This window comes from Ixodes scapularis, unplaced genomic scaffold, assembly GCF_016920785.2.
Source record: "Ixodes scapularis isolate PalLabHiFi unplaced genomic scaffold, ASM1692078v2 PGA_scaffold0__279_contigs__length_252992795, whole genome shotgun sequence".
Lineage (NCBI taxonomy): Eukaryota > Metazoa > Arthropoda > Arachnida > Ixodida > Ixodidae > Ixodes > Ixodes scapularis.
Window position 1 is genome coordinate 139,660,649 of NW_024609835.1, and position 20,427 is coordinate 139,681,075.

The window sequence follows — 20,427 nt, forward strand, 5'->3', positions numbered from 1 at the left end:
ATACAGCATTTTGTCATGAGCGGCCCCCCCCCCTCCCCCCTTCCCCCTCTCTCTCTCCCTCCCTCCCTCCCTCCCTCCCTCCCTCCCTCCCTCCCTCCCTCCCTCCCTCCCTCCCTCCCCTCCCCCCCCCCCCCCCCCCGAAACAAAATCCTGGCTACGTGCCTGCTTCATACTATTCTCTTGGCAGCAACACCCGAGCGGGGAAAAACATCTGTAGTACTAACGATCGGGACAAAGTTTCACAACTAATCATTATCTTATTCAAACGAAACTTTAAATGGGAAAATGGGTTCCATTCTCGGTTTGCGCCCTTCAGTCCCATGTATTGGTGAACTTTGTCGGCCGCCTTTTTACCACGAAAGATTTCCGAAAATCACTCGCGAATCTTGCATAAAATAGCGGTTCGTCCTGAAACTTTGGCATCTCGTTCGGACCGCTAGTGCTACATTTGGCCGGAAACTGAGCGTTCGAAAATGCTTAAGTTATTTTTGCCATAAAAAAAAGACATTTTGTAGTTTAACGTTTTGACGGCCACATCATAGCACAAAAACACACGAACCAAGTCAAAGCAAAAGAAATCAACCTAATAAAAAAAAAAAAAGAAGAAGAAAAAAGCTTACGACATTTTGCTTTTAGCATTTCACCTACCCGAGCACCTACATATGATTCTCGATGCCGCGGTTCTTGCAACCTGCCCCAGAGAGAAAGTGGAGCAAACGACAGCTGCGACCGCGGCGATCGGATCGGGAGTGGAGAGGACGGCAGAGCGCTCTCTCGACTCTCCGCTGCACCATCCTCCCTTCGCTCCTTCTCTCCATCGGTCCAGGCGAAACAAAGAAGACCCAATCATGAAAGCGGGGAAAGCAAATTACGACAAGGAAGAACGTCATGCGACCACGCGAGCTAGCCGCTTCCGTGAAAGCGGCAGCGGCAAGAAAACGAATGATAGGTCGGAGGCAGCTCACAGCTCAATGCGACTATACTTTTCCGGATGAAGCATGGCTAACCACGCATCAAAATAACGGGATTAGAGTCACTGACAAGACGACCGGGAGCCGGTTGCCCCGCCTGCAGCGCGAGCTCGGAGCGCAAGTCCGTCTGCTTCTTTGCGGGAGTTGCGGGAGCGATATTTTGGGACGTCGCAAGGGGATGGGCGCGGTTTAGTAACTCTTTAGTAAGTCTTTGGTCCTGGCCTTACTACTGGTCAGAGCCGCTAAAAGCTTCTTTTTAATCGAAATACAAGATATAAGTGGCGCGAACCGTTTCACTTATTATGAAAGTAGTTTGTGTTCAGTATTTTTGATCAGAAAAGAAACAAATGCAAGCAGTGATAGAGCGCAGGCGAGCTGGTAATTAATTGAAATCTTGTAAACCCTGAGATGGGGAACGATAAAAAACGGACGAACACAACAGTTCCCCATCTCAGGGTTTACAAGATGTCGAACAAATGCAGTTCATAAAGTACGGAAACTAGAAATGACCCGTTGACATACCCGGCACCAAACGGTGGAAACAGGCGCCGACGCGGAAAGGTCCCGGATGTACGCGGCGGCGCTGCGGTCGTGTGGGTTGAAGGAGCCAACCGAGCGTTCCGAAGGCCTTCGGCGAGCAGGTTTGGTTTGCGGTTTGGCCGTTTGGCGGAATGGCTGCGCGAAGTGGCTCCCGTTCTTAACTGATCTTTACCCCGTGTTTGCTGTCGTTTATGGCCAATGAAGTGTCATGCCGAATTAGTGTTTAGTCGCGCAGCAAATGCAATGCGAGCCGCCCTGGCCGCCCGCTTCATCCATCCTATCCAGCTAGAGTGCCTTCATGCACACGCGCGCCTTTGCTTGAGTGGTGACATCTCAACCATTTTACCGCCCAATCGTTTTTTTTTTTTTTTATATATGCATTTTGAAGTGCGCGCAATCCGGTGTCACTCAGCTCGAGCGCGTAGCTTTGGCTAATGCATAGACGCCATTTTACCGCTCAAGTCACGCACCGAGTGCGCGAGAGCGTCACGCGCTGGGCATTGAGGGCAACAATGGATGTCTTCACCCTCAGACAGACAGACATGCAGGCACCCTATATCCAGCGCTTTAGTTGCGCCCTCTCGAGTCGTCGACACGGTGTGCGGCAGTTGTGAGCACTCGCTGAGCTCACTACCCCTCTTCTAGTTCACGGCAACTCAAGCCAGGACCAAGGACGTCATGAAGGACGTCATTTTTTGCTTGTTTTTATAATTTGAATTTGCCTATAACTTCTAAAATAAAGCGAAATTCGAGAAAGGCTTCATTAAATTACTATGTCCAGTGCACTCAGGTTCGGTGCAAATTAAAAACTAGTCAAAAAGTCGTTGCAGGACCCCTTTAAGCACATAACATTTCCATTTTGAACAACTGCTGTGAAATATCAGCAAAGATTGTAGTACTGTTAAATTTAGTTTAGACTTAAAACCACTTTTTCGAACCCAACACGCGATGGCGCCACATGTACTTGCCTAGTTTTATAAGTCAGGCAGGGCTGGCGCTGCGTTTTCCATCTCACTCCTCTCACCACCGCGGATCGTCTGCTCGCATCCTGCTCAATGCTTTCGCGCGTAAAGCGCAACGAAACGAAACTCGGGTCTCCCTGACTGGCGCTTCAAATATTAGCGGTAAGTTGTTAATATCTGCACAATGGCAAACGATGTAGTACAAGTAAAGGTGCTTCAGAAGCTGGAAAGGTACGAAGGTAAGTGGCGCGGATATGCCACTTCCAAAGAGCATGCTGAAAGAACTGGAACTTGATATGACAAATGTCCTCCTGAAGTTTTGCACAACTAGTTTGAGGACGAACAGCGGAATAAGTGAGTACAATAAAGTTCATAACCTTTTGCGCATTTGTCGCTTCGCATCTGCAATCTACAGAGCGCCTTTTGTAACAACAGGTATGAATGTAGGGCAGCTCGCACAGTCTCACAGTGAGCACAGGTGCGCTCTATTCCCGAACGACGCCACAGCACTCGCGACAAGCCACACTTCGACGAAGTTGGACCGGCTCAGAGCCTGGACGCTTGAAAGGAGCTAGTGGGACGTCGGTCAAGCGCGACCACGACACCGTATAGGACCTTAGCCCATAGAACGCCGTAATCGCAACTCGCGCTCCGGACAACTCGGCAGACGAAGGCGTTCGTTTTGTCGCGTGACGTGTCAACGACGGTAACTCCCCCCCTACCAGGTCGCTCTCACTTTCAAAAAAAAAAAAAGAGTGTATCGTTACATCCTTTGTCCCATATAATACACCCCAAAACTTCATTTCGACGTACTGAGCCCTATAGTCGAACAGAGGGCCCCAAATTTCACGAGGGGCTTGATAACGGTGCAATATAACTTTTTTAAATAGCTAAAGTACGTATCAAAGACCACAGAAAGAAAACACCGAGTTTTTTACAGTAGGGCCAAGAAAACCCCGATTATTATTTTTTTTTTTTTTTTTTTAGTCAGTAATACGTACATTAGCTATTTTACTAAGATGCACCACACGGCTATCAAGCCCCTCGTAAAATTTGGGGCCGTCGTTCGACTATAGGGCGCTGTACGTCGAATTGAAATTTTGGGGTGTATTATATGGGACAAAGGGTGTAAGAATAGTAATACACCCTTTTACACCCCTTTTTTAGAGAGAGAGTGCTCTTAACTCTTTTAAATGAAAAAAAATGGTAAGTGTTTGTCCTTTGTCCCTTTGCTCCCCTTCTCCAGGGACTATTTTCGTCATTCTTGTCCAGCTCGCTTGCCCCTTTGCATTTAATTGCATTATAATGGTAGCTCTTAACGCATCACGGGACAAAACGTACCAGATGTAATGACCCAAAAACAAAGGCACTCTGCTTGACGTCATTGGTCACGTGACAGTTACTAAACCACGCCCATTTCCTAACGACGTCCCAAAAATCGCTCCCAGGGGTGGCGATGATGTCAGAACGCCGAGCTCTCATTGATTGATTGAAAAAAATACGGGGCTGACCTCGAGGCATCTAGCATTGAGGTGTACCCACTACCCTTTCCATCAAAGCCAATCAGAGCTCGGCGTCCTTCTGACGTCACCAAAACTCCTGTGCTGGAAGCAGACAACTTTCCGCATAGCCTTCGACAACGCATCGGCGTCTCGTGCACATCGAGCGCGCGCGACCAGCCAAAGCACGGCGGAAAGAATAATGCGCCGAAGTCGGACGTTCGAAAGACACGCCTTGCCGTCCTCAACCACTTCACTTTTTTTTTTTTTTTTTTTTTTTTTTTTTTTAAGGTTTAGCGTGTCGGAAATGTCCAGCGGTCCGTGTTTACCACTGCAAATTCGAGCGAGGAAAACTGCATATAAAAGTAAAAAGATCTCAAATGGAAGTTGCCAAACGCTCTTGGGGCGTTTCAAACAAAGACCGCAAGAAAAAAAAATTTTTTTTTGGAAGGTTACGATTTGGACATTATAACGAACATAGCTGCACCAGGATTTATGTCAACGCTATTGTGAAACTCCGGAGGCTAATATACTCACATCAGCTTAAACGCTGCTTATGTTTCCATTGTATACGTATAAATTAACGTAAACATAAAAAAAAAAAAATAATAATAATAGTAAAAAATCACATGCTTGTTTTTTCACGCGGGTTAAGACGTGTCCGAGAAAAGGAACGCTCGAAACGTGACGAGACAAGCGACGCGAAGAGTCGAAGCAGTAGCCAACCACGCTTTTGCAGCCTCTGCGAGGAATCGCATTTTAATTGCCGAGCGCGAGAAGGGTGCGATCAGTGGCGCGGGTAGTCCATCAAAGCGACGCGGCTGGGCAGTTGTACGACTACCCGCGTTCTCCACACGCGATAAACAAATCGACGAGGGATACACGGACATGTGCGCTCCCCGCCGTAAGACGCAGAAACGAGAATTATATAATCGAGGGACACACTTTCCTGGACAACCCTGCAAAACGCAGAAAACAAGAAAAGTTCCAAGAAAACAAAGTGTACAAAAAGAAAAACATCATCATCATCGGAGGGGAAAACAGAGAAGCGAACGAAACGGCCACACGCGTTTTCGGAGAGGAACGCTTCGTCGTACTACGCCTTTTGGAACACCCCCCAAGAGCTCAATCGGTTCTCACGTTGTTCGCATCTTTGTTCAAGGTTCCACCGGTTCGGTGAATAAGCAAGCGAGAAAAGTCGGACTCTGCAGCCGGCGGTACCTAAATCTCAGACGATCACATTACCGAGGGGGAAGAGTAGAGACACCGGGATAATTCAGAGTAAGCCCAACCGTGGACGATGCCAACTTGTTCCGGCGTCGCCGAAAGAAACACTTGTTCGCGAGAGGCCGCCGAGCGCCGCGCGCCACGAACGAATTGCGCCAGCGGCACGCTCCAGTCCGCAGTGAGGGGCTCTCCACGAGTAACCGCATTTCTTGTTCTTTACCTCGCCTCCTTCACTACACCACGCAATACCAGTTTCTTCCCTTTGCCCCCTCCACTTTTTGTTGTTGCTGTATTCATCTCGCAGAGAGGAGGGAACGCCCAAAACTAAAGATCGGGCAATCCAGATCGGGGGGCAGGCAGTCGAGCGAGCGCCGAACCCGTCGATGACGGTCTGCGCTCCACGATCGCCGACCCGTCATCAGCAGCAACGCACTGGCCAACTGCTTTCGGGGAAGGAGGCAGTGTTCCCGTGGCCGCTGTGGCCGGAAAAAACCGAGCGGCCACGAGCCGTGAGGCGTCCTCATCGCTTCGCCCCTTCCGACAACGCTAGCCGGTGCCGTGTTGCACGCGCTCGCGGATGTCACCTGCTCGATACGTAAACACCGCTGCGCGCGGCTGGATCGCGCGGCGTCGGTCGAGATCGGCATCCGCGCCTAAACGGCTGTCAGCGCTCGACCACGAGAGCCGAGGCGGCGGCCCGACCGAACGGGAACGCGATGCGCTGGTGCCAACGCCTGATCGGCACCGGCGGCCACCGGGTAAAGAGCAAACAGCCGTGGTCCGAATGCCTCTCGTACGGCCATGATGCCAATCGACGCACACAACAGCAGCAGCAGCAGCAGCGTATCAGCGACCAACTCCGCTCCCCCCCTCCTTCGAGCGCGCCGACAGCAACACCGAGAGGGCGCGGAAAATACGAAAGGACCGAGTCCACTCACCTTTGCTGCAGGGATTGGACGACGCTACCGTTAGCAGACAGCAGAGCAACGTGATTCTTGACGCCATAAATCCATAAACTGCAGATACTCCATAGAATCACCGCACACAATTAAATCCCTTTGCCGACCCCAACTCCACTCGCGTGCATGAGTACACACACGCACACACACGCCGAGAGCAAGCCGCGCTGGTCGCGCCACACAGTGCTGGCAACTGCAGGGACATGTCCCTCACCCTAGGGAATTTTGGGCTCCGTTTCACGAATCTAGGTCCAGAAATTACGCGAATTCCGAGTTTCTGGGGTTTTTCGCTGGTCACAAAACGCGAGACGAAAGGAAACATTAACCGCGCAAAGTCGCATAAATTATAAATTCTATCGTAACGAGTCGAAGCAACCAAAGCACGTATTGTCCGTTATTTTATTTATCCTTGTCTCAGCCTCTAGATTATGTGGTTTCCTAACCAGCTATCCTGCATGCCTTAGCTCCCTGCAGGACTTTTCTGTCCCGTTTAAGATCGCGTAAGTTTCATTGTCAACCGCTGTACGCTTGACAACATACTAAAAGTTAAAATGTAAAACAAAATCCCCCGAGCAAACGTTATCTAGGGACTTTTCGGACTCAAAGCAGGGCATCATGCTCGCGGGGAGGAGTCTATGGGAGGAGTGGAAGGGTTCGTGGTGCGCGCTCTTCTGCTCTTCCCGCGAGCGTTGGTTACCCCTCAGCGTAGCTCGCTCGCTCTTGTTTGTTTTCTCTTCTTGCGGGTTCCCAACGCATAAGCTGGACTGTTGATCAATACAACACTTTGGTTTGGCGGAATCGTATGACCCACTTACTTCGCACGAATATTTGACCGAAGCGTTTCGTGGTTGCAATCCAGAGGTTGAAGGGAGTGGATTATATTTTCCGTAACAGCCAAGCAAAGGAGAACGGGAGAGGGTGTGCATTCGGAGTGGTCGAAATGGTCGCGTCGCGTTTCTGGTGCGGTGGTTTTCGGGTTGTCTCGATCCGCCTTGAGCGGAGATCTGCGCGGCGCGTTTGTTTTGGTGAATCGGTGGACGTGACTCTTGATGAGCCTTTCCCGCGGGCATTGTGTATAGTGTAAGCGACTAAGGGCCGCTTCTCCGGCTGTCATTGAGGTCAAGTCTAGTGCCGCGCTACGCAGAGGCGCGCGTGCGAGTGTGGTGCAAGTGTTTTCTGTTCGACTTGGTTGGATTGTGAAATAGCTGTAGTCGGAGTTTCCTTGTAGGCATTTGGCGGAGCACTCGATAGTTTAGCTTTGTGGGTCTACAATCGCGTGCCGAGAGTTGCGCGATTTGGGAAGTAGCTGCGTAAACGGCGATTATTTAATTCGGTACTGTTCGTTTGTTTATTCGCGAGCGTACGCCGAATGATTGTACATTAACGCGAGTGGCATTGTTCCCTTCTACTCATTGGTGCAACCTAGTTTTGAGAATGGCTACTAATTGAATATTTAATTATGTTATTAGGACACGCTCACTGGCGCCACCAATGCCGGTGCTCTGCTTTATTACTTCTTTCGCACTTTTAGTGTTTTGACGGCCTGGTGCTGCCATCTATGCGGGAAATCTTCAAACTTGAGCTCTCCAACATGGCCTCCGAAGCGCGCGAACGCTTCGGAGGCGGCGCTCCCAATCCAGTCCATCGTAAAGTCCCTCGATGTTTTCTTTTCATATCGACAGCATGGCGCGAGGCAGAAGAGTTCAAGAAAGAGTCTTCTTAGGTCGAGTTACTGCGACTTATTCTTACAAATTTTTGTGTATTGTGGTAGAACGGCGAACAGCTGCTCCGGGGACGTAGATAGACAATTTGTGATGCTTATTTAATTATCTAATTTGAGATATTCACGTGGACATGTTGCTGCTAGCGCTACAAGTGGGCCTTTTGATATATTTGATTGCAATCTGTAGCACGTATGATACTAAAATAAAAAAGATTAGCTCCGTACATAAAAAAAAATTCGGATTTCCCTAAATAAAAATAATCATGCTAATTTATTTTTTATTTTTTTACTTTGGCGTAGCTTTTTGAGCCTGAGAACGAGGTTTCCGTGTTGTCTTTATTACGCAATTTGTGCGGGTCGTATTGCCACACTGCTTATATATTATTCCAGTGGCGTCTCAAGGGGGGGGGGGGGGGGGGGGACCATCCCGGGTGCAGCGCTCAGGGGGGGTGTCAAGGCGGGCCACGAGAGCGGTGGGAGGAGAAGGGGAGTCGCGGGCGAGGGGGGGGGGGGCGAAGGAGTCGCGGCGGGCCACTCAAGAGGGGGGGGGGGGGGGGGGGTCGCGCCAGGCCACGCGAGAGCGGGGGGGGAGTCGCGGCAGGCCACGCGAGAGCGGGGGGGGGGAGGGGGGGGGGGGGGGGACTCGCGGCAGACCACGCGAGAGCGGGGAAGGGGGGGGGGGGGGGCGGATTGCCCCGGGTGCAGCGCTCAGGGGGGTGTCAAGGCGGGCCACGAGAGCGGTTGGGGGGGGGAGTCGCGGCAGGCCACGCGAGAGCAGGGCGGGGGGGAGGGGGGGGGGTCGCGGCGGGCTACCGCGCCGGGTGCCTCTGACCCTCGTGACGCCACTGCATTATACATAATACAGTCTGCAGATATCAGTCACCACGATATCCATGGTTCAAATGCCGCGTGCCAACTGTCTCCTTGAACTCATTGCCGTGCGGCATTCGAAGCTCGGATCTCGTAGTGAGTCGAGTTTGAATCTGTTTGTAGACTGTCTTTTGTATGATGTACAAGCAGTGTGACCCCGGCTTTCTGGGGGGGGGGGGGGGGGGGGACTTATGGCGGTGAGGTACGACCACCTCGCAATGATTTCGCCATTTTTGTTTTTATTAACTTCGTGATAATTGTAGGTACTGATTGAAAAAAATTGGGCGTTATCTTGTAAACCTCTAGTTTGTGGCACATATGTAGCAAAGACCACCGTATCCCGTAGTGCACTTTGTGATGTAATTTAATTTATATACAAACAAACAATGGGATCTCAAGAAAAAGAACTCTGGTTTATTTATAAATTCCAACCTTCTTCGAACCTGGTTTATTCGGTATTTCAACCTGGTATATTTGCAGATCCCAAGCCTTGATTTTTAAGGTTAGGGGCGGAGTACTTCGCGATGCAATATGGCTTCAAGCAATTTCTTTCGATACGCTATCCTCTCTGTCATAGTCATGCCTATGTTGACCAAGAATGACCGTGCAAACTTCTCTGTAACAATCCTAGAATTTTAGAGCGCAGCTCTTAGGGGCCCGTTCCCGGCTTGAGCGGCGTCGCCGTCGGCGTAACCAAGGTCATCCCAAGGTCACTTGACCCCCAAGGTCATCCCAAGGTCACGTGACCCCAAGCTCACCCCAAGGTCACGTGACCCCTCCCCAAGGGTCATCGGGGGTCGCGTGACTCCCCAAGGTCACCCCAAGGTCACGTGACCCCCAAGGTCACGTGACACACAAAGTCACGTGGCTCCCCAAGTCACGTGACCCCCGCCCTTAGCGAAAACTAATACGTTTGAAATATACCACATTCTAATTTGAGTGTATTTGAAATACAATTCATAATTGTAAGTACACAAAAAATATACTGAAAATATAAACTTCTTTTTTTGTTACTTAGTACTAAAATGTACTTATAAAAATCATTTTAAAATACCTTTACTTAAACTACATTTGAAGTTCCCTTCATGCGTTTTGAAATATGTAAATACTAAATTAATAGGCACAAAATACCTTTCACATATATTTCCTGAAATATTTATTTAATTCATGCAAAATATACTCCAACCCTAAAAAAATGGAGCAATCAAGAATACGTGCAGAATACTATTAAAATACCTGAAAATCGTAAATACTGTTGTGTTATACTCTAAGTACCTTTTGACTGCAATACTTTGGTAGTTTGACTTAAACTACCAAAATATTTAAAAGCTCCCCTTCTGAAGTTCACTTCAAGCAGATATGGAGTACACTGAAGCGCCTAAATACATTTGATTAGTTTGGCAATTGAATTGCGCAGCATCGCACTGATAAATCAGCCCAGTTTATGTTATTGTTTCCTTTTTTCTATCAAGAACACACCTGATCAGTTCCTTGCACACCAATCACAAACGGGGTTCGGGAACTACAACCACAACATTTGCTGATGCTGGAAAGCTTCAGCAGGTGCTGTGAACAGATACGTTTGGCGTGGTTTTGTTAGCACAATGTTAGTTCACTGAACGTGTATACTCACCATTGTACGTGATGTGAATAGTGACTTTAATACAGTGACATTAGCTACCATATTAAATAGTCAACTACTAAAAAGGAAAGGCAAAACAACTACTGTAAAATATTTATTTTTCGCGGGCTCAATATTTCGCGATTTAGGTCAAAGTTGGAGTTTTGGAATAATTCGCAAATTCTAATTTTCGCGACGCGCTGGGATCGCAATATAGATTTTAAAGTTTTTACATTTTGCCGGAATTGTTCACGGGACCTATTTTTCGGAATTGTAGGCGATTCGCCAACTTTGCGAGAATTAGGTCCTCACGAAAATAAAGTCGTGTACAGTATTTTAAAGTGAAGAAACTGTCTTGATTCGCTTCGCCCTGAGTGGTGCTACGCAGAGAAGCAATAACATGTATTTTATGAGCCGTTTGTGTGGATATTGTTTTAGGGACTGTGCCGAATTGTTTTTAGTTGTACCAATGCCTTTTAGTAAGAGATATCGTCCACGAACTTCAAAACACTGTTTCCCCCTTGACAGACTCCCGAGGAGAAGATCGAATACTTGTAACCTTAATAAGCGCAGAGGTGGTCACCGAAAAAATTATTACCTTCAATATGTAGGCTATATAAGGCTCTAGAGCAGTCAACGGGACTGTGAATGAGCTCTTCAGTGCGTCATGGTGTTTGTGTTTGTGTTCGTTTCTAATGGGGCTTTGTAAGATGTATTTAGTAGTGCCTTCAAATACCACAGGGACATCATTTGCTGACAAAATCGAAAATAAAAAAAAAATTGTGTAACCGGTTTTTAATTCACAAATGGCATCTTGAGTGTGAAGGAATAATATTTTTGGTATTTCTAAAATATTTTTTGATTCATATTTATAATGTATTTTGAATACATTACGCGCGTATTTCGAATGCGGCCAAAATAATACAAAATAAATACAAAATGAATATTCGTACTAAATATATTTCAACTTCGTTTGAAGTACGGCCTCTTTTTGCTAAGGGCGATGACGTCATCAGTGACGTAACTGATAACGTCACCGGCATCCGCATCGTCATCGTCATCATCACTGATGACGTCACCGGCATCCGCATCGTCATTGTCATCATCACTGATGACGTCATCAGTGACGTCACTGATGACGTCACCGGCATCCGCATCGTCATCGTCATCATCACTGATGACGTCACCGGCATCCGTATCGTCATCGTCATCATCGCTGATGACTTCATCAGTGACGTCACTGACAACGTCAACGGCATCCGCATCGTCATCGTCATCATCACTGATGACGTCACCGGCATCCGCATCGTCATCGTCATCATCACTGACGACGTCACCGGCATCCGCATCGTCATCGTCATCATCGCTGATGACGTCATCAGTGACGTCACTGATGACGTTACCGGCATCCGCATCGTCATCGTCATCATCACTGATGACGTCACCGGCATCCGCATCGTCATTGTCATCATCACTGATGACGTCATCGGTATCCGCATCGTCATCGTTACTGATGACGTCATCGTCACGTGACCCCCCTAGGTCACCTGACCCCCACCCAAGGTCCCTTGACCCCTCCAGTACCCTTCCCTCCTCAAGGCCAAGATTCCGAGACATTCGGGCTAGTTTCAAAACTTCCCACCACGCGGCGCTCAAAGACCAACCTGCAGAATATTTTTCAACCAGAAAAAAGTTCCCCTCGCCACACTTCCCATTTCCTCCTCTCCCACAGTTGACTTGACGGCGGGGAGACTCCTTTTGTTGCTGCATCTCGGGGCCAGATAAGCCAAGCTAAGCGCATAATGGGCGATTTGCGGCGGGAGGCACAGCGACCCCTTTCCTCCGGCGATACCAGAGAAGCGCCCGAAACCGAACTCTCCTCTCTGCAGCATTTCAGAGCCTAGCCTCTCGGTCAGGGTTGGGCAGAAATACTCAAAAATGTATTTGGAAATACAAATACTGGGATACATTGAAATAGTAGCTAAAATACTGATACTAAGATACATCTGTAAAAATGTATCGCGATACGTATCGGAAATACATTTTAAAAAGAGGCAAAAAGTATTTGGAAATATAAATACAGGAATACATTTTAGGGAGGGCAGAAATACAAATACAGAAATACTGATACTGAAATACATTTTTCAAATTTTTTGAGACGCCAAGTGAGATGAAGCTTGAAGTTTGAAGTGGATGTTTTCGATCCCGAAATTACGTTCCCGTAGGCTTGGCACTTTGCCTTGAAGGTAGTGGTTTCGGACGACAAGGAGTCTTCAATGGGCCCAAAAAAACGTTCCAACAATTGCTGACCGCGGTCCCTTCCATGACATCCTGTCTGTCTGACGAGGGAATCCCGTCAACATTGATCACATTATGTCACGGCGGAATGAACTAGAATTCTTTATCTGTAGGTGTGGCCTTGAACATGAAACTTTACCACGCTGCTGTATGAAAGGACAATGCGCACTTTCGTTGTAGGCTACCTAGCTGAAGATCGTGCATGCAGTGTCATTTGGAATTTTGAGAATAGTGAACCACCTTAAGAATCTTGGAATACATGTCTTATCTTCTGTTTTACAGTTGAAAAAACGATACGGTGGCATCCCTGTTCTGAAGGTCCTTACTACCGACCCTCCGCCACCGACGCACTGATTGCAGTCCTTAAGTTTTGCCTAGCATTATCCAAACAGAGACCTCGTGGATTACGAGCTGATATTGCCGGCACAGGTGCGAGCTGTCCAATAAACGGCGGTATCGAGACTAGTCGCGGGAGTATGTAGTCTGCGATGGCACAGCGATGCCACTTGTGGCCTCCTTCTGGGTTTCGGATCACCAGAGCAGCGGGTCACGTTCACGTCGGCTGATGACGTACCCTTGAGCCGTGCAATATTACGGGCGCAGCCGCAGAAGCATTCGGATATGTGTTGAACTTCACAGTATGAGTCTTCCTACTATTTCAAGTCTGCCACCGCCTGGCTCGTGCTGCAACGTACCGTGACTCAGCTTTTTCCGCAGGGTAAACTGTGTACGCTAAGGCGAGAGAGACGGTCAGCAGCGGACATTGGATGCCAGGAAATAATGACTCAAGAAATCCCTAACCAAAGACCTGCGGCAGAAGATGCTCTGACTCCACTCCTGGCACGCGACCTGGTTCGAGTTTCCCACTACGCAACACTTCTCAAAAGGAACTAATTGGTCAGCATAGTAACAATACCCCAGCATCTCCCTGACTCTGGTGCCCGTAGAAGTAAAAAAAAAAAAGAAATGCGTTCGAACTTTTTTTTTTCTTCGGGGGGGGGGGGGGGGGGGGGGGGAGTATTTCTAAAGAAATGTAACGAAATACACTTCAACGTGATTGTATCGCGATACAAAGGAACATTCAAAATGTATTTCGATACAGGAATACAGATACTGGTGAAAAAAATGTAACGCGATACAGAAATACAGATACGAAATGTATATCTGAAATACTATCGCGATACATTTGTATCGCGATACTGCCCAACCCTGCTCTCGGTTTTGTCTCAGAATTTTTGTTTTGTTTTGCGATAAGCATGCTTGGCTACTCCGAGCATTTGACTGCTTCTGCGGTCCATGTAAAGTGACCCAAAGCCATGTGAGGATGGGCATAGGCTAAGGGCCATCGTCCAAGAACCCTAGAGTTCGAAGGAACTACCGCATTTTCCGGACTATAGCCCGGACCCGGTGCATAGTCCGCAGGGAAATATTTTGCGTCAAAAATAAAAGTGCTTGCTTGGATAGTCCGCACCCGGTACACAAACGGCACCCAGTGCAAAACCCGCACTTAGCACCTAGTCCGAACGTAAAAAGTATCATACTCAGCAGCCCTTGACAAACGCCTACTGTATTAGCTCACGATGAAGCTTTATCGTACGTAAATCAACATTAGTATAGTCCGTTACTTATAAAATCCTTCACGATTGTCATAGTGAAGGATCTAGAAAAATTATATCATTGTATTGTCCGCACCTGTAGATAGTCCGCATCGGGTGAATTTTCAACTTTTAAACTTATATAGTCCGGAAAATACGGTACTACAGAGTGTATTGTGACCCTGGGTACTTGAAGAGGAAGTGGCGAGCCTTACAAAAAGTGTTTACGGGACGGGAATTCATGCCAGCGTGCGTACTCTAACATGTCCGGTGCTTTTACCCCAACCCACCTGGTGTTGCCTAAATGGGACACACGTTGAAATAAACAGTGCTGGGGGCTGTCAGACCGTTGTTTTTGTTCTGAAATTTGACCGAAACTCCAAATATTGAGATCGGCAAAAATCCATAATACGAAGCAGAGCCTTTTTTTTTTTTTCGGTTCCTTGCATTTTTATATTGCGTTTTGAGATCCTACTAGTGACCAGTGCCGCGTTTAGACGTCATATTGCACGTGGCCACACCGGTGACTAGAACTCCACCTTTCCGTAAACAAAAGTTTAAAGTACAAGTTCACCCGTCAAATTTTGGGAGTGTAATTACAATATTGCGTTAATTTTTCTCAACTCATTATCTCTTCTCGAAATGGTTAATCACTTTAGTACAGTCGCCCTCTTGAGATTTCTAGGCGAGAGATGGCAAAAGCATTTTCCAAAACTAACTGTTTTACATTACCGATTCCTTTCTTAAAAATCACTAAAATTTAATTATATCACATTACAAATTACTGATTACTAAAACTATGGGCATTCTCTTCGTATTACATTTAATTTTTGCAGGTAGAGTTTGCTTGTCGATAATGAAATATCAGTCTGCTGTTGCAAACAGTGCAATGTAGGCGCAATATAATATATTACTGTCATGCCGCAACCTTGTTCAGGAAGCCGCCGATGACAACGAGGTTTTACGATGCGCTAGTAACTCCAAAGTATCTGAATCAGTAGTGTCGCCATGCTGTACTACAGCGCAACATATGAGATGAGACCATAACCGTGCTCTCGCAAGCTCGTTTTTAATAAAAAAAGAAGATAATATTTTTTTCTTTAATTCTCTACTTGTGCTTGTAAGTTGCAACACAGCAAGAGCTACTCAAGTCTATTGTAATGTATCACTGATATCCGATAAGCTGAGGTGGCGTAACCTGTGCAGCATAAAATGCTTTGACGGAATCGTTTGTTCTTAGGTTCACACGTAAGGTGCGAGCTAACCTAACCTATACCTACAGCCAAGAATAAAGGCTCCGAGCATTAATTGGAATGCGACGGAAGCACTTCGACTTTCCGGACTGCCGTGACTATATCTGGAATGACTTCTCTAATCGAGGTGAACACACGCACACATATACCGGAGGCACTGTTGACGTCTCAGGGGCTCGGGTTTGCGTATAGATTATCATTTGCGCCGATACCCGTTTTTCGCTTTGCTAAAATATTTCAACAACTGCCAGTCTTGAACGGGTCAACAAAAGAACTGATTGTTTTCACGTAGTTGGGTTAAAACTATGTGGTTAGGCTACTGTATGGGTGAACTACTAAAACCAATTATAATGACATCTAAAGCGACAATCACTTTCCTGTGTATTTTATCTTGTAAATAACACTTTTGCGATTGACATGTACTTTTGCGCGCGTGCACCGTCGGCAAAAGTCGCACCATTAAATGATCTCCCTTCTTTTGCTTTTCTTTTTTTCTGAGCGAGAAAAAAAAAAGGGGGGGGGGGGGAGAGAAGGTTGTTGATGGTAAAAAATGTTGGAGATATGTGCTCTGATTGTCATGATTGTGCATTTTTGATCAGCTAACCTTTACAGCTCCCGCATGAACGCGACGTCCCATGATGTCAACCGCAGAAACAGTTTGATCACTACTCGTACATCAGCCACTGCATTCGGCTTTCAGGTTATTGTGTACCTTCGTGCGTGTGTGCGTGCGTGTAACTTTGATATTTGTATCTGATGTTTAGGAGTGCATATCTCGTAATATTTTCTAGATATAGCGTTGAATTTTTTTTTTGTATATTCTTTCCGAAACGGTAAATGATCTAAAAATATTTTTTTTACTCGAGTTTTATACCTGAAAATATTTACAGCGCTTCAAACGTGCTTCAATGTGAAAAGTTCCCCAACTTCAGCGTGCAATTAAAAAAAAAACTTCGTTTTTCCTTTCTTTCTCGAGGAAAATATTTTACACTATATCGCGTGGTGTTCCATTAACATGTTGCATTATTTTGTCTCCATGCGAAATGCAGCGCTTCGAAATACACGAACTAGGCAACTTTGACATTTTTATTCAATATTTGTGAGTTGTTATCTGGCAATATCTTCAAGATATAGCATTGAACTATTTCTGATGTGTTCTTCCCAAGAGGGCCTATCACCTACATAAAAATCATTACACTCACTAATAACTGGACAAATTTACAGTGCGGCAAACAGCTTCCAGGGCCGAACTCGGTCCCAAGCAATAACAAAAGTTACAAGTAAAAAAAGAAAAACGATACCGACATTTTCAGAAGCTTTTATTTCTACGCCACATAGTTTTATTGTGTCCAGAGTTTGCGAGCTCAGGCTGAACTCAAGCAGGATTTACCAATGAACCACTCTAACCGATCCATTATTCGCAAACACAAAGCAGCGTACTCTGTTACGATCCGTTCTACCTTAAAATGGACCGCAGCGGACGCTACGAGCCATCGGAGGTAAATCAGTTCCGAGTGTGTGACACGTGACATGCGCTGAGTGTGGCACGAGGCCAAATGAAGCGCTCGCAGCGCTGCATTGGCTGGAACGACTTGCAGCGTCCGGTGTGGTCCATCCCTAGGTGTACAGAACATAATCTTGTACCAAAGCAGTATGTCTGACTTCTCGGATTACCCCGAAGACATCTCCAAGCAGCTCACAAAAGTGTCATTGTATATTGTCAGAATGTCGAACCGGACAAAACCATTATCACGGAGTACCTTCCGCACAGGACAAGGCGAGGGGTTAAGTGCTCGCTCAAGCGTTGTGAGAGCCAGTCCTTTGAAGACAGGATATAAAGCTACGACCCTCGTGAGCCAATCGGGGCATCGGAGCAAAGCACTTGACGATGTGCCAGAGAAACACGATCCTCCCACGGAGAGCTGTCTCGTGCGTCGCTCCCTTGCTCTGATTGGCCAACGGGGATCGTAGCTTTCGCCGTTTACCAAGTTATGGTGAAACGGAGATGCACTCAGTCCGTGTAGCTTTTCTATCTGATAGTTTTTTCTGTTCCACGTATTTTTAAAGTTCAATGTCACGGTTTGAGCGGAGAACGTAACGTGGCTTTTCGAAGCTACTGGAGAATCCAGTGTATGTCTGTTATCTGTTTCAACGGTCGTTTACTTACAAAATGCAAGCCGGGTCTTCCTGACAGAATAAAGTGCTCCTCGCCGACATTTACGATTCTGCCCCATTCCATGATTAGTTTAAGAAATAATCCAAATCCGAAAGCCCCGTTTCCATACGCCTGCCGCAAACCCCCGCGTTTTGTCACACATCTTCAAGATCCCCGGCTTTTAAAAACCAACGCCCGCTTAACAATTTTCCAAGCTTCTCCCCTTGTATTGCTATCAACGCGTTTCTTCCTACGCATTGTATACATGATTAGGCAAGGGATGGAGTTGACAACGCGACCACAATTACTACTTTTGTGTACTTGTTTATCGAATGCGCTCTCGTGGCCCGAAGTCGTTATAGAGCGGAAGGTAAATACACTGCCAAAATAGTCTGTACATCTGTAACAAATAATTACTAATAATAAACAGAAACAAAGAAGTAGGTCATGAGCCACCGCAAAAACGTCACTGATGGCATTTATAATAAAGTTAGGTCATTGATATTAGCAACCAACCAGATGAGGTGGTTTTATCCGTGGACTGAGCAAGGTAGGAAAGATTAACTCGTATTTCAAATTAATGCTGGTGATTGGGTCCGGACACTTCATCGAACGCCGTCTCATCGAAGCCATTTAATCGAACGTTATTGAATCAAACGCCATTTGATCAAAGCCGTTTAATTGAATGCTTTAAAATAGTATTTGGAGATCGTTTCTCGTTTTCGGAAATAGTTCCTTTTGCATCGAAGGACAACTATATTCTATGCCATATTTTCAATTAAATGTCAGGACCAAGAAAAGAACTGCTTTTCTCCGGCAATATAATGGTAGTCGCATGAGGACAAACATGCGTACACTATGCAGTGCTGACTACCCCGTGACAACCAGAAAGTTTCTGGCTCAGTGACTTGGTGTGCGCCGCCTATTTGTGTCACACTTGTGCTACTAAGCTTGTCTAAAGTAGGGAACATCCAAGATCACAATTGTTTTAAAGATGTCATTTACGCACGAGAAAACCAGAAAGTTTTAGATGAGGCGATGAAAGGGATAAAAAGAAGGGTACAAATATTTTCGGACATTTCATTATGCACGTAGTTCGTTGCTCAGGCTCAAATCAATCACGATTTGCACAAGAAGCTGTCTGGTTTTCGAAGCTTTCTCCCAAGCCTCCCCGTTATTTACAGACTTGGGCTTGAAACATTGAACCCGAACACAAGAAAGAACGCAGTGGCGACTCCTCTCCCCCCTTTCCCCCTCAAGCGCCTCGATACCATGAGACATCGGAGGTGACTCAGTGCTGGGAAAAGTGACACGTGGCATTCGGATTTGGTGCAGCGATGCGCGCCAAGGAGCGAGAAGTCATATGAAACCCTCACAGCAGTGCATCTGCTGGAACAGCTTGTAGCGTCCGGATGTCTTCCATCAAGCCCCACCTCAGCGACCCGAAGGAATTCCGCAAGCAGGCTCTAAAGCGACCCATTGTGCGTTTCGGAAACCTTGAACGGGCAATAACGTTATCACAGAGTTCCTGGTATACTGAACAAAGAAGAATGATAAGTGCCCCCCCCCCCCCCCCCCCTTCCTCGCTCTCAGCATGAATCACACACACCCCGTTCCAGTATTGCTTCTTTCTTTTTAATTCAATATTTCCAAGCGCGGGAGGCATGGGGTAGTGCGAGAGCGCCCTGTTTCAACGACTGCTCTTGAGAAAGATTGCATAAGTTTTGTTTTTATATATTATTATGAAGCCGCCAGTCGCTGCAGTTATGGCTTAAATCTCTGATGAACCCGGATACTTGGCGTTTTACAAATTTAGCAAAATACAAGGAGAGTCAAGTGGCTCTGTCTTTATTCGCAAGGTTGTTGGATTCTTCGGACTGGGGATCCGAACAATTCAGTGTAGGAAGTTTCGGTGTAGGTCGTTTCGGTGCCGACATTTCGGAGCACGGGCTTTTCGGTGGAGAGACTTTTTGCTGCATGGATATTTTTGTGTAAATACACGTTTGGAAGTTCAAATAGCTGAGCTTTCCTTCAGGCATTGCGGACGGCTAGCAGACATTTCATCGAACACCGTTTCATCGAATGAATGGACATTTCATCGAACGCCGTTTCATCGAATTGCTTAGGGCCGTTTCATCGAATTTCTCTGTATCGAGTTTTGAGGCATAACAGTGCTTTGTAGATGTTTTACCTTACATTTGTTAAGACTAAGGTAGTCACTTAAGAAACAGTCTTTAGGGTGGAGCCAAATTACTAGAAATAAAAACCATTGGTATAAAAACAAATGGGTATGCGACTTACTGAAAAGTTTTACTCATGCACCTGTCAGAAAACATGATACTGGAGGTAAAGGACCGACACTTAAAACACTTTTGAATGTCTGTCGTTTTTTTTACCGGCTGTCCGGGGGTTTCGGTAATGTGCCATTCACACCAGCTCATTTGCACACTTACGCTTAGTTGAAGGTTTATTCACGAAAAGCATTTAACTGACTGGGCAGCACGCTTATAATAAAACGATGCTCTGCCAGGAGAGCACACGAAATAAAATATAATGATACTCTGATTATCAGCTTTATGCTCAGATTGAACGTTTCTGCTTTTTTTTTTTTTAGTTTTCAAACTCTACAGAGTCAAAAGCTGCACAAAGTGTCAGCCAACATGGTTTCGGGCTACACCTGGACTGGAACCACCTCCCCTTCACTGTCAACTTTATTACCGACCCTTTTGCCTATTATGAATCATCTTCAGGACG